This window comes from Labeo rohita, chromosome 17 (genome assembly GCF_022985175.1).
Source record: "Labeo rohita strain BAU-BD-2019 chromosome 17, IGBB_LRoh.1.0, whole genome shotgun sequence".
Taxonomy (NCBI): Eukaryota; Metazoa; Chordata; class Actinopteri; order Cypriniformes; family Cyprinidae; genus Labeo; species Labeo rohita.
The window spans coordinates 11,290,554-11,306,486 of record NC_066885.1 but is presented as its reverse complement, the minus strand read 5'-3'; the positions used below and the strand labels follow the sequence as shown (position 1 = coordinate 11,306,486).

Here is a 15,933-nt window from a genome sequence, read left to right as displayed (position 1 = left end):
GCAGTGGGCTAGGGCCAAATTAAGCAATGTTCGTTGTCCGTGAACAGGGACTCACTTTCAACCCGACCCTAAAAAGCTTCGTGAAGTGAAACGGCTTAATTGAATTCTGTAGTCTCGCTTTTCCGGGGCCCAGAAGAGAGAATGTGAATTTTGTGTTGATGCAAAGCCCAAATGATTTTCGCTCCATTTTCAGAAACGTCTCATAGTAAAGGGGATTTCAGAAATCGTAATCCGACTTAAGTTAAGAGTATTCTTTCACTAATTCACGAAATATATGAACACACTATATCTTCAATTAAGAGGATTGAAAGATAAGTGTGGAAATGGGAATTGACTGGAAATTGGATGTTTGGGGGCTAATCTGCAGGTTGAGGACTAGGAAACAGATTATGAGAGCACGTATCTTAGATATCACATACCTGGAGTGCCGTTTTCATACATGTGGATAATTTGCGAGCGTCGACGTCTTTTTCGCGACAATATAGGATGTGGAATGTGCTGATGTGATTGAAATTATTCCCACAAATTAACATACACATGCAAATGAGGATTTAATTAATTGCAAAATGCATTTTGATTAAATACTCAAAACGTCATGATTCTAATCTTTACAAAACTTTTAATTAATTTTGCTAGTTAAACCTCATCAACACTTCCAATGGAGCTTAATTAGAATCTAGCCTCCCCCTTATAATTTAAAGCAGGAAAATCAAAAATTAACCATTGTTATCACATATGTAATGCTACCAGTAAGAAAGATGGAGTCGTTGATAAATTAGCAGGGTCCTGATTTTCGCTTGCCAGTGAAATAATAGTGCTAATTGGCAGATACTCCAATATTGATTAAATGAGGCACACAACACTCATTTCATTAAGTCGTTCTGATACCATAATTCAGATCACTCTCTTTGTGTATCTCATCGCCTCAGGATTAACAATTCAATAAGACCCAAGACTGAAAAGTAATGGCCAAAATAAACATCCAAATTAAGCTCCGATGATCACTTCAAAAGGACCCTTCCCGCTCGCTGTTTTCCTACTCGGTGAGTTCACCTAAAGTTGGAAATAATTGCACGCCGCGAGTTTCCCACAGTACAGTCTGCATTTTTTTTTTCTTCTTCCTTGGGTGTGTCAACTTGCGCTGGAGGAGAGGGTGAATATTAAAACGTGTGCACCTGAGTTGTGGCTGCTGTCAGGGTATCTCGCCTTTCATCACGGTGGGAGCAGGTAACGCTAAGATTTTTAAGATTGCCTTTTCAAAGCCTGCAAACTTTCCTCCTCTCCAGTGGAAGTCCACTAAAGAGTCTAAGGAGGCTTACGGGGGATAATTCCTTCCGAGGTGCTAGAGGTGAGATAACCAATTACACATGATCACTTTTGACTTCTCTAATCTCCAGCCTGTATCGCTGGATTTCACTCATATGAACCCGCAAACCTCGTCCCTCTCAAATCAGACGTCTCAGCCTTTGTTATTCTAATATTCCAGCTTGACTTCAGCACTTCAGTCAAACAGTTAAGTACCATCCCGACGGGCACGGGTTTCTCTGGCTCCAAGAGAAATTTGACCTGTGGCTCTGAATTACGGCATTCTTAGCTTCAACTCTTGTCCATAATACAAAATGAGCAGTTCGCTCAACTAGTTAAAATGACTCACTGTGCATGAAATTAATATGGAATTCTATATCTCCGCTCAGTCATTTGGTTATATTTTGCAGTGATATCAAAAGTCGTTCAGCAACATTTGACTTCCTGTTTTGCTGTCTTCAAAATGCCATTGTCTTCCAATGTTGTTTCCTTTTCACATTGTCTACCATTTTGACTCACCTCTACAGTCCTTATCTGTGTACGCCCTGTAAGAATGCAATCTCTGTTTGCTTGAATGGTGAACCCTGTGGCGGTCCAAATCTGAGAGTACTATTTCATGCAAAAGTGGCTATTCCTTGTTATTCTCTCATGTTTTTCCTGCTGTTGTTTTACGTTCAACATATTTTTTTTTTCTCTCAAAGCTATTTAAACACCAGGAAGGCTAGATTTATTAAAAAATCCATTGAGGTTGATACTTTAGAAAGCTGCCGGTGATGACAGTTGGGAAGGTAAAATGTTAAAATACCTACAGTTGAGGTCAAAAGTTTACATACACCTTGCAAAATCTGCAAAATGTTCATTATTTTATCAAAATAAGAGGGGTCATACAAAATGCATTTTATTTTATTTTTTTTATCTAGTACTGACCTGAATAAGATACTTCACATAGAAGACATTTACATATAGTCCACAAGAGAAAATAATAGTTGAATTTATAAAAATGACCCCTTTCAAAAGTTTACAAACACTTGATTCTTAATACTATGTTGTTACCTCAATGATCCACAGCTGTTTTTTGTTGTTGTTATTGTTGTTGTTGTTTAGTGATAGTTGTTCATGAGTCCCTTGTTTGTCCTGAACAGTTAAACTGCCTGCTGTTCTTCAGAAAAATCCTTCAGGTCCAAACAAATTTGTTTTTTCAGCATTTTTGTGTAGTTGAACCCAACAATGACTGTATAATTTTGAGATCCATCTTTTCACACTAAGAACAACTCATATGCAACTATTACGAAAGGTTCAAACGCTCACTGATGCTCCAGAAGGAAAAACAATATGCATAATATACATAATGTTTACTGCCTGTAAAGTAGCCATTTTATGTTCTGTGTCTATTAAGGTAAAGCAGACATTGCAAAACGAGAGACCACCTCTTCAGCTACAACTTGCAGTTAAGTGTTTTTAAGAGAAACTTCTGGAGGTGAGAGCATCTTCTTGTCATAAATAACCATGGACTTCACAGAGCATTTGATCTGCAGGGGAAAATTTGACGTAATATAAAAAGCTCTTCCTGTTAATACTTGCTCACAGGAAGTGGCTAGAATGTTGTGACAAAATAGCACAAATTTAAGCAAAAAAGTCTGAAAATGAAACACTGTGGGTGTCGTTACTACATTGGTGTATGGGCTGTCTGGTGACGTCTGAAAGAGTAAGAGGCCACCTTTTGAAGCGGTTACGAATAGTACTTGTTTTTCACCATTTGTGTTGTTGATGCTCTGAACACTGTGGGATTTCCTGACTCACAGAGCCAGTTGCAGAGTTGTCAAGATTAAACACAGATAGGTTGTTATCTAAATACTGTATGTGTTAGTATAGATGGCCTAGATTATAAGAAATTGGCTATTCAAAATAATTTCCCACAATTCTATTGAATGAGTAGCCCGTGCTAGTGGGTGGGACGTCAAATGAGAAAGTAGGGAGAAAAATGGGGGTGGTTTGGGTTCAGATTGTGTAGTTACACCATTTACCAGAAGGGACTAAATGTCAAACAAACCAAAACAGTCTAGCTAACCAGGCATTTTATTTTATTATTTAGAGCACTTAAAAATACAAAATAAACATATTTTCAGGATTCAAGATTCAAGGTATTTATTGCCATATGTACTATGAAATTCTTTTTTATTATCTCCTCATGAGAAAGACGGGGTAGAATGGTAACAATAAATTACAAAGACAATAAATATGAAGTATACACAATAGACTACAATAATATGCAATAGAGGACAAAACAAGGAACAACAGTAAAAATAAACAATGACAAAAGTAAATGAACTTTAGAATAAGAAAACCCATCCTGTCTACCTTTCACTTTACAGCTTATGATTGTTACTAATGCCAGTCAGCGTTGTCCTATAGATATAAATAAATAGATGACTCATTAACGGCTGTTTCTATGGGCCGCTATACGTAAGCCGCTTGCCATGTTGTAACGATCAAAGCAGATCCATGAAAACTCAAAAGCAAGTTGACTTTGTGTCTGTAACAGTAGTTATATGCATGTATGAATATATATGTAATAGACTTAAGCAGATGATTTTGCTAAACTAACATAGTACAAGACTAATGCATTAGCTAACATAACATCAACAAGTTACCATAGTTTATCTGTAATACTGAGTTAATACATATAAAACACAAACCAACACATTCTCTCCTATGAAAGGTTATCTTATTTCTTTGGGAATTTAAACGAGCACAATTATGGCCGTTTTAACAATATGCAATATAAGTCTCAGATGTCCCCAGAATGTGTTTGTAAAGTTTCAGCTCAAAATAACCCACAGGTCACTTATTATATCATTTTGAAAATGCCTATTTTAAGTGGAAGCAGAAACACGCTGTTTCATGCATGCTTCTTTAAATGCAAATGAGCTTCTTCCCGCCCCCTTTTCCAGAACAGGGCTGTGCCTTTACAGCTCGTTCCTCAGATATTCTGCCGAAAAACATCTGTTTGGTTTTGATTATCATGTCTATCATTCTCAAATCATGAGTTTTAAACCATAGTTTAAACTCCTGATATACGGTTTTCTAAACACAGATCTGAAGCACACGCATAGAAAGTGGCTGTCACACACAGCATGTGAGTATTAAATGAAGTTTTCCTTCATGTCTTATTGCACTTATACTGTCAAATACACACAAGTTTATGTTAAAAACACATAAGTTACAAAAACAGTCAGTTATGTCTATGAAGGTAAACAGCTTGGAAAGAAATTGCATGTTTGTATTAGATCTGTGTGGCAGCAGAGTAATATACAGTAAATAAATCAATAAATACACTGCTCTATTGTCTGCTCTGAGGCTGGGACTCTAAATAGTGTTCTATGCTCATCTGTGCAGCCAACGACAGAACAGTTAGCATGTTTTGCTCAAACTTTTGCCATGGCGTTAGAACTGGCACACCGTTGTCACTTGTGAAAACATAATGTCGGCGCCTGAGTGGAAACGTGCAGATTAAGGGGCGATATTAAGGGTAATACTATAATAAGATCCCCTTCATAAATCACAGGGGGAGCAAAATCTGAGCAGCTTTCTTTTTCACAATCTTACAAAGAAAGGCTTACCAAAAAAGACTAGATTGTTCTTTTTCATGCTTTCTGGGTTGGTAGATGCACCAGGGATAAGATTATAGCACTTAAACACAGAAAAAGTCAGATTTCCATGATTTTTCACCTTTCAATTTTGGAATTTTTTACAACCGAGGCAAACCAATATTATGGCACCTTGGAAAACTCATTGGTTTTTACTGTGATTGTTGACCGTTCCAAGATGGCGGATGCATCAAAGTGTCTAGAGTGGTTGAATGTGGCGTCCACCTATATATTTGTAGTTGTCATGACATCAGTTGGCATGGTGTTTACAGCTGCGATTGGCTCAAAGAGTTCTATGGTTCCCATTTACATTGAGTCATGCGCCAGCCGAACCACTGCCATTGAGATTGGTTTCTCCAGATATTATAGACTTCTGTAGGTCTGCGATTATGGCTAAATCCATTCAGTCACTGGTGTGAAAGAGAAAACCGCAGGAAGGAAAAACATAAACAAAAATACATCTTGTGCAACTGTTCTTTTGGCATCCCGGTGACAGCTGTCAAGAATCAACGCCCTAGATTCATTGTCATAGTACAAAGATTGCAACACTGCTGAATTAGCACCATGCACATCTCAGGCACAGAATGTTAGCCAGAATTCAAATGAACGAAAAAAGACTCAGACAGCCAGGGAAAGAGACAGTTCGAGGGAAAGAGAGAGAGAGACCGATTTTACCACATTTTCACACAGGCACACGGAACACCCACAACCTTCTGCTCACACTATTTTTAATCAAGCTTCCAACAGCAGTTATGGAAGTATTGTAACACTCCGTCGCAATAACTTTTCTTTTTGGGATCGGCAGCGATCCGCGTTCCTCTCCTCTTCTGTCGTTGGTTCCTTACTTAATTTTCCCTTCATATGCAAACTGCTATGACCACAAAAGTTATGAGTGCGTATATGACTAAATAGGACACAGAGACTTGAGAAATGTCTGTGGTTTGTGGCTTGGAGGAGGTGTGTGAGGTTAGAGATGGAGTGTGTGTGTGTGGATAGTCGAATTGGTGTCCCGGCTTGAAGAGGGAGTTGTGCTTTTAATCAGACACAGATAATGGCTGCCATACGCCCCTGTCGATCTCATTCCACCGACCCCTTTTTTCTCACACGGCACTCTCAAACTTTGTTGGCCAAGCAGCAGCTGCTCATTTTCTCAATATTTAACACATTTTTATAATGGATATATACGCATGGAACTAATCCCCCGACAAGCCTTTGATTGGCTGGCTCTGTAATACTTACAGCCAAAGTTTGTTTTAAGTGGAATAAAAGAAATTCAATCTGTGCATTTGCTGCAGCCGCCGCCGCCGCCGCCGCGGCCCCTGATATATTCGAAGTGTGCGACGACTCGCGCCGCCAGGGGTGTGTGTGTGCACTGTAAGGCTGGATAGAAATTGAACTGTGCAATAAAGACGTCCCATTATGTAATACCAGTTAGCGGCGTGTTCCCAAATTGATTATGCTCTCCGGCTGTTAATTAAGTTATTATATTCCACTTAATTTGCTGATACTAAATTAGACTTTGACTCTTTGAAGCACATATAGGGTTCGGCAGGGTATGTGACTGAACTTAATGCGTAAGCGCTACCGGGAGGGGGGTAAAGGAGCAATCAGCCGTATGCTGGATGTCTGGAAGTCTCCGAGCGATGCCTATAAATGTTGACTTCATTAATGATATCTCACAAACTGCTGTAGAGAGTCATATACGTTTACAAAAGGAGAAAAGCGATTAGGAAGACTTTCATTGAGATAAAAGATGGATTATTGCAATTTGCTCTCCAAGCGCAGAGCCTCTGTGTATTCAAAGACCTTTCGCCAAGAACCATGGCATACAACTGTTCTTTAAGGGATAGTTTGTTTTCATTCCGAAAATAAAAACTCTGACATCATTAACCACACCAGTGTTATTTTAGTATCAATGAGATACTTTTATAGTTTTTATTAATAGTTTGAATTAGTTGTAATTTATTTTCTATATTTTTTTTTGTCACATCTATTAGTTTGTATATATTTTTAATTATTTTTTAATTTCAGTTTTAGTTATTTTAGCACAAAGTTAAACTAAATGAAAATGAAATTTTGCTGAATTCAGAGTTTTTAAATATCAGACATATCTTTATTTCCTGTGGGGTTTAGTGTTGTTTTGAATATATATATATATGTATATGTGGCCTATATGTGGAGCTGTGGCCTAGTGGTTTGTGGGTGCTCACATGGGCAATATGAGTTTGAATCTGGTTTGCAACATTTTACCATCCCACTTCCCTTTTTTATTTTAAGTACCAAACTATGTTTTTTTATGGTTTTAGTTAACTATAATAACCCTGTTCCACTGCCTGTATGATTGTATTTCTTCCTTAAAACACAAATGAAAATATGAAATATTATTTTTATTTGTTCATTTTTTTGTTTCTTTTTTGTTTGTTTGTTTGTTTGTTTGTTTGTTTTTTTCAAATCAATTTTGGGCAAATTATCTAACTGTAAAATTACATTTAGGTTGGAGCTGTGGGCTAGTGGTTGGTGAGTGCTCACATGGGCAATACAAGTTTTAATCTGGCTTGCAACATTCCCCATCCCACTTCCTTTTTTCATTTTAAGTATCAAACAAGTTATCATTATTATTTTTTAATGGTTTTATTTAACTATAATAACCCTTTTCCACAATGGTATGATTAAATTTCTTCTTTAAAACACAAATTAAAATATTATTATTTTGAATTATCCCTTTTTATGCTTTTTCCCTATTTTTAATGGTTTTAGTTAACTATAATAACCCTTTTCCACAACATGTATGATTACATTTCTTGTGTAAAAAATTATTATGACATATGTGTCAGTGTTTCATTTCTTTCTTTTTTTTTTTTTTTCCTGTGGGGTTTAGTGTTGTTTTGGATAACTTTGAATCTGGCTTGTGATTTCACCATCCCACTTCCTTTCATTATTTTAAGTACCAAACAGTGTTTTTTATGGTTTTAGTTAACTGTAATAATCCTGTTTCAAAACTTGTATGATTAAATTTCTTCTCCAAAATAAATGAAATTATTATGAAATATGTGTCAGTCTTTCATTTTTTTTCTTCCTGTGCGGTTGAGTGTTGTTTTCAGTATTTTTTTTAATCAATTTTGGGTGAATTATCTATTTAACTGTAAAAATTATGCCTAGGTGGGAGCTGTGGCCTAGTGGTTAGTGGGTGCTCACATGGGCAATATGAGTTTGAATCTGGCTTACAATGTTTCCCCATACCACCTCCTTTTTTTAAAGTTCCATATAAAGTGTTTTTTTGGTTTTAGTTAAGTATAATAACCCTATTCCACAACACATATGATTAAATTTCCTCTTCAAAACACAAATGAAAATAAAGTGAAATATGTGTCAGTGTTTTTGTTTTGTTTTTATTTGGATTATTTTTTAAATTAATTTTGGGTGAATTATCCCTTTAACTGTAAAAATTACATTTAGGTTGGAGCTGTGGCCTAATGGTTAGTTGGTGCTTACATGGGCAATATGTGTTTGAATCTGGCTCGCAACATTCCCCCATCCCACTCCCTTTTTTTTAGATCTAAACAAAGGTTTGGAACAGATGAATCGACTGCTGTCAGTTTCAAGGTTGCTAGGGGCACATTTAAATTGATTTGCTATCTGTACGCATAAATTACTGAAGACTGAGATGCAAGCCATCAGGATGTACAGGCATGCCGGTAAACTGAGATCTATTGTAGTCAAAGCCAGACTCGGAAAGGTCATAATGAAGAAAATGAGAGGTAACAGAACAAGATCGGGCATGTCTTTCATAATGAGTGTTTCCGGAGCTTAAAGTTTGGTTTGACCTCAAAATGCCAGTAGGCTAAAGATTCAGCTAATAGTACCAATTTGCCCATGTTTAGTTGTGAAATGATTGCAAAGCATTGCGTAACAATCTGCCAGATAATATTGCTGTGCCAGAGCTAGAGATGCATCCAAAATCGAACTTTAAGGAAATGAGCGTGAAATGAAACAGTATGTAGTGGGCTTTTTTTTTCTTTTCTCCTGATGTTAACAAGAGGGGAACCAGATGCAGTTTGAGGCCTTAGACTTTGATATTTCGGCTTTTTGTTTCTCAGACTGCTAAATAAAACATCCTTTCCCCCCGCTCACTGATAAGTTTTGAGCAAAAAAATTCATAGCTTTGGACACGCTAATTTAGAACACATCATTTGCAATCAAAGCAACAAAGTGGTTTTGCCACAGAATCAGTGCTTTAGAAACCGCAGCAAACAAACACAGTGGGACCGTCTCAATTTCTGTAAGCCACTAAAACTGGATATGAACCATATCCTCTAAATAAATCTTGGTCCATAATTAAAGATATTTCATGTTAGCAGGGTTTTTTCAGTAGTGTAATTTTGTACTGTACTTAAATATTTCTGCCTGTTATTCATCTAGGATAAAATAAAGGACTATTTATCTATCTATTTTCATATACATACATATATATATATATATATATATATATATTAGTGCTGTCAAACCGAATAATCGTGATTAATCGCATCCAAAGTTTGTGTTTACATAAAATATGTTTGTGTACTGTGTATATTTATTATGTATATATAAATACACCTATATACATGTATACATTTAAAATATATTTTTATATTTCTATATAACATAAGTCATGTATGATTATATGTGTGTGTGTGTGTGTGTGTGTGTGTGTGTGTGTATATAAAATACACACACATATAATGTAAAAAGACTTTTATTTTGAATGCGATTAATTGCGATTAATCGTTTTGACAGTACTAATATATATACAAACAAACTTAAAAAAAAAAAAAAAAAAATATATATATATATATATATATATATATATACAAACTTATATATTGTAAATATATATATATATATATATTTATACAAACTTATATATTGTAAATATATATATATATTTATACAAACGTAAAAAAATATATATATATATATATATATTTTTTTTTTTTTTTTTAAGTTTGTTTGCTACATAAACTCTTCGCACAATGTTTGAATACACAATCAGTCACTTTTCAGATCCAAGTCAAAGTAGCATATTATCATTTCTTACCTTTGTAAGAAAAACAGATCAACATCTTTTATTAATATCCAAAATCATTTGCCTCTTTTTCACCTCTTGTCTGTTTTGAACGTAGCCGTATCTCAGTCTAAGTCTAGGCTTAGCTGTCGGGGCAGTTGTACTTAATTTCTGGCACTATAAGCGCGGCTGACTCGCCAAGATAGGCCTGGCAACCCAGTAAAAGAGCCCAATGCATCTTTTTACAATTTACAAGAATGTGTCAGCAATAGCCTCTTGGCGGCCATGGCTGGAAATTCAAAATGACAAACTAATGAAAGCATTGTGATCTGTATGGCAGCGAGATCCGTCTCTAAATGTGTCTATTTAAAGCAGCTGTTCTCTGCTCTGATTTGGTAAGAACAGAATGCATCTCAAGTGACATCATACGGTTGGTGTTGATTAATTAGAAAGTTTAAATTGCCTTCTAAGTAAATAGAACTGGCCAAGAAAGACGGTTAATGATCTTTGCGTTATAGCCAAAGAGACCATTTGGCTCCAATTAGGTCAGTGAGAGCAGAGAAAGAAATATTATCAGACTGATCTCTCTCTCGCTCTCTTTCTCTCGCTCTCTCATCCTTGTGTCTCCTGAACTGGCTGCCAAGGAGCATCTTTGACTCACAGCATGAAATTAAATTTCTATGGTGGCCCAGAGCATCATACAATGAAAGGGACTTTGTGTGAATTTTCCTCTCTTGTTCTTGCGCTCTGTCAAAAATTAATATATCAAGACAAATGAAAGTGTGTCTGAAACCCACTGGAAACCTTTAACAGTGTTTTCAGCATGAAATGTTCATATTCATACTCGAACAGGCACCACCCCAAGAAAGCGAAATTCCATTTTTTAAAAATTTAATTTAATTTAATTTAAAATGACCGGTAAAGCAGACTGACACATATACCACAAAATCTTTATTTTATTTTTTTATTATATTATTTTAATTGTATTTAATCTTATTTTGACTGACTGTCAGACTTGACACATGCACCACCCCAAGAAAGGGACATTTAAAATTCATTTTATACTTTTAAGAAAGTTTTTATTTTATTTTATTTTATTTTATTTTAAGGACTATCTTAAAGGGCTATAAAAGCAGACTGACACATGCACCACACTAAGATTGCAGTAATTCATGCAGTAATGTTCAACATTTTTATTTATTTATTTATTTATTCAAAATTAAATTAAGAGTGTGTAAATTATTTTATTTTATTTTATTTTATTATCAGATATGCACCACACTAAGAAGTGGAAAATAAAAATCAATTTTATTTATTTATTTATTTATTTATAATTAAAAAATAAATGAATTTATTAGTATTTTATTTTAAAAATATAAATCTATTTCATGCATTAATGTATTTAATGTATTTATTTATTTATTTATTTTCAAAATTAAATGAAGTGTTTATTTTTATTTTATTTAATTTTATTAAGGATCATTAAAGCAGACCAACTTTATTTATTTATTTATTTATTCATTCAACATTAAATTAAGAGTGTGTAAATTATTTTATTTTATTTTATTATCAGACATGCACCACACTAAGAAGTGGAAAATAAAAAACGATTTTATTTATTTATTTATATATTTATTTATTTATTTTTTATTAAAAATTTAATTAATTTATTAGTATTTTATTTAAAAAATACTCTAAAATAAATATTTCATGCATTAATGTATTTAATGTATTTATTTATTTATTTTCAAAATTAAATGAAGTGTTTATTTTTATTTTATTTTATTTTATTTTATACATTTATTTTATTTTATTAAGGATCATTAAAGCAGACCAACTTTATTTATTTATTTATTTATTTTTATTTACTTACTTACTTACTTACTTATTTACTGGAGAAAGAATGAGTATTATTTTATTTTATTTTATTTTATTTTATTTTATTTTTAATTAAGGACCATTAAATCAAACTGACGCATGCACCACACTAAGAAACAGAACATTTATTTTATTTTAAATGTTAAATGAATAGTGTGTATTTTATTTTATTTTATTTTATTAAGGATCATTAAAGCAGACCAACTTTATTTATTTATTTACTTATTTACTGGAGAAAGATCATTTTCACACACAGAATGAGTATTTTATTTTATTTTATTTTATTATTTTAATTTTAATTTATTTTTTATTTTATTTTATTTTATTTAAGGACCATTAAAGCAGATTGATTGATTGGTTGGTTTGTTTGTTTGGAGAAAGATAATTTTCACACACAGAATGCGTAGTTACAGCCTCTACCAGCAGGGGCTAACTGACCCGTGCTAACCAGCCAAACCTTGACCCTTTGTTGTTAAAAGCAAACTTCTATACAACCACATCTATAACTATATAACTATGCATTGTTGAGTTCATTGCTGACATGAGATATCTAAATGAACTCAACATTATGTCTCCAGCTGTGGACATGCGTAACAAATCAACAGAACATTTGTTTTTATACAGAGTTAATCATACATGGTACACAAGCACTAACAAACCCAGTAGCTTTGAAGTAAGTTTCTCCTACTCTCAGAACGCAGTATTACATCAGTATTGAACAACACCACGGTGTCATGAACCCCATTGTTTCTGGGACACGCTCCTCTGTTCGACTCAGAGGGTCAATCGATCGTTTTGATTCATGTTGTTCTCACTCAGTGATCAAAAAGGCCTCTGACATTACTAAAGGTCGCTGGAAAAGGTTTGAACTAGGACTGATCTCGATTTCAGACAAAAAAATGATGACTTTCGGTCAGTTTTCACATCTTTGTTGTACTTCAAACTTAGATTTACAAAGCTGTCAAAAATAGAAAAAGTTAAATGGTATGTTTTTCTCACATTTTGGTCTCTTTTGGATAAAAAATGGCCACTAGGAAAGGATTTCTTTGACTTTTGATCATTTTCAGCATTGTGTCTGACTTGACTTTAATGATAGACAAAGCCATTAGAGATCGAAAAATTGTCATACTGACTTGTTTTCTGTCTTTATTGTTGAAGGTCTTCTCTATTGGATTAACTAAGGCTGACCCAGACTTCAGCAAAGAGAGAATGATGCATATACTTGGATGCTTGACGACATATGTGAGCAAGCAGCTCCGTCGTAGTCCATCAAGAGCGCTGGGATCGAAGGGAAGTCTAAACGATCCTGCTCGCTCTGTGTCATTAGGGCAGGGAGGAGAACCCCATGAAAGAACTAGCAAAATCTCCTTGAAGGAGGAGGAAAAGAAAGGCTGAGTATCGATCTGTCTGTCCACGGATATGATACTTAAGCCCAGTACTCAGAGTCAGAGAGCCCAGAGATCCATATCTCAAAGACTTTAATCCATGCTCCTCTCTAGCTAGATTGGCCTTCACCCTAACCTCTTGACAACTGCACGAACAGATCAGGTATGGAAATTCAGCAGTTCTCACATTAGCCTCTCTTTCTCTCTCTCGCACGTTTTCTCGTACTCTTTTGCTACTCTCGCTACTGTGTTGTCATATTCATTGTGCCACGTGCATTCCTTTAGAGACGACTTGAAATCAAAATTGACCCCATTTACTTTTACTAAATGTTCCTGGTGCACAATTCATCAGTGCGTAATTGAAAAAATAGGATGTTTTTGTAATGTCTAATCAAGATGTAATAAGTTTCTCCACCTTTGGACTGACTCAGTCTACGTGAGTAGGGAAAAAAATATATTAACCAATAATATTACAGCCTAACGTGTTTCCTCCTATCTGTTATCTAAAGACCATTCAAATCCTAATGGACGAACATGTTTAGTTTCATTTAGAAAAATATATTACGGACGCTGAAAGCATTTAAATGCTGTTTTTTAAATCTTGTATTAAACTACTATAGCATTTATTATTATTTTAAACCTTTATGGTGAACTGTACTTCACCATATTACAAATACATCCTAATCTAATTATGGCAAACGATACATCGTTGGAAAGGTCTAAGACCCCTAAATAGATATTTTACCATATTTTGTGTTAAAGGGTTAACTTAGCCTTTTTAACCCCCGAAATTCATTGTAGTTTAAGTTGAAGTTGTAGGTATTTATTTTATTTTATTTTATTTTTTATTTTATTTTATTTTTTATTTTATAGCTGTCAAAGGAGACTGACACATGCACCACACCAAGAATGAGAAAATTAAAACTCATTTACATTTTTTGTACTATTTCTATACTACCATAGTATTTATTATTATAATTATTAATTATTATTATTATTTTAAATTAGCTTTTTGTTTGTTTCAAAATTTAATTTTAGTTGAAGTTTTACATTTATTTTATTTTATTTTATTTTATTTTATTTTTTATTTTATTTTATTTTATTTTATTTTATTTTATTTTATTTTATTATTTTATTTTATTCTTGAATGACACATGCACCACCTCAAGAAAGGGAAACTACAAAAGTATTTACTATCTATTTATTTTTTAAAATGAGCCTTTTTTTTTCAAAATATAATTTGAAGTTGAAGTTTTTAAGTTTTACATTTTATTTTATTTTATTTTTTACGTTGAATAACATGCACCTCCTCAAGAAAGGGAAATTAAATTAAAATTGATTTCATGCTTTTAAGTGAGTATATAAAACTGTTTTATTTTATTTTATTGTATTATTTCTGTCAAAAGAAAATTTACACATGCACCACACCAAAAAAGAGAAAATTAAAACTTATTTTATGCTTTTAAGGTATGTAAAATGTTTTATTTCTTTTTTTTTTTTTTTTTTTTTTTTTTTTGGTACTCATACTACTATAGTATGTATTATTATTTTAAATTAGCTTTAAAAAATATATATATATATATAATTGTACTTTAAGTTTTAATGATTTTATTTTATTTTATTTTATTTTATTTTATTTTATTTTATTTTATTTTATTATTTCTGTCAAAAGCACCACACCAAGAAAGGAAATTAAAACTTATTTTATGCTTTTAAGAAGGTATGTAAAATGTTTTATTTATTTATTTATTTATTTATTTTTTGGGGTACTCATACTACTATAGTATGTATTATTATTTAAAAAAAATATATCTATATATTACATTAAAAAATATATAATTGTACTTTTTTAGTGATTTTATTTTATTTTATTATTTCTGTCAAAGAAAACTATATAAAACAGTTATTTTATTTAATTTGATTTCATTTTATTTTTCTGTCAAAGGAAACTGACACACCACACCAAAAAAATGAAAAAAATAAAAACTCATTTCATTATTTATATATTCATTCACTGTTTATTGTTTAATTACATTTTAAAAATTCTCTTTTTTAAAAAAATCATGTTATTGATTGTCGTGGCCATTCTCTGTGGAGCCACTTGTGCTAACTTGGACTTGACTGACCCCAGTAAGACAGGAGGTCAAAGGTCAGATCAATTGTCTAAATGTTCAATTAAGTGGATAAAGGAGATGATTCCTGAGGTTTTGACTGACATCTCAGTGCTTCAGAAGATAAATATGCAAAAACTATTATTTGCTGCAGAATAAAATCCCACATACAGGCAGAAAAGCAGCACCATGTCCTTTCTATTCTACTGATGTAAAATCACGACAAGGTGCTCTGTGTGCCAGCGCTAGCGTGTAGTTCAATTCATGTCCCTTGTGATCTTAATCTGCAATAATTTCAGCCGCTATCACCTCCGTGTCTGTTTCCCAGGCTAAAAGCCCAGCAGCCAACGTCCTCCTTGAAATGGCTGGAGAAGTGACCCAGCTGACCTCTGGCTCTGATCTGAATCTGAGATGGGTCTGCTCTGGCTCCTGCTTAAAATTGCGGTGCATATGCTGGGCTGTGTAATGGCCTGGGGGCCCTCCCCAGCTACAAGAGAACAAATGAACAATTCATCATCGGCAGCTGTCCGCCAGGCCCAGGTGACTGCATACAGCCCCCCCTT

The 15,933-nt window shown here is 33.6% G+C and overlaps 1 long non-coding RNA gene across 1 annotated transcript in view; it reads left to right on the top strand.

Annotated features, from left to right (window-relative positions):
- The window catches only part of LOC127179783 (uncharacterized), a 29,529-nt gene that overhangs the window by 12,185 nt on the left and 1,411 nt on the right, over positions 1 to 15,933 (top strand). Inside the window, exons 3-4 of the long non-coding RNA XR_007829550.1 lie at positions 13,033 to 13,422; positions 15,699 to 15,933. The exon at positions 15,699 to 15,933 is cut by the window's right edge and continues 1,411 nt beyond it. This is a non-coding gene — a long non-coding RNA (uncharacterized LOC127179783). The remainder of the gene's footprint in view (positions 1 to 13,032; positions 13,423 to 15,698) is intronic.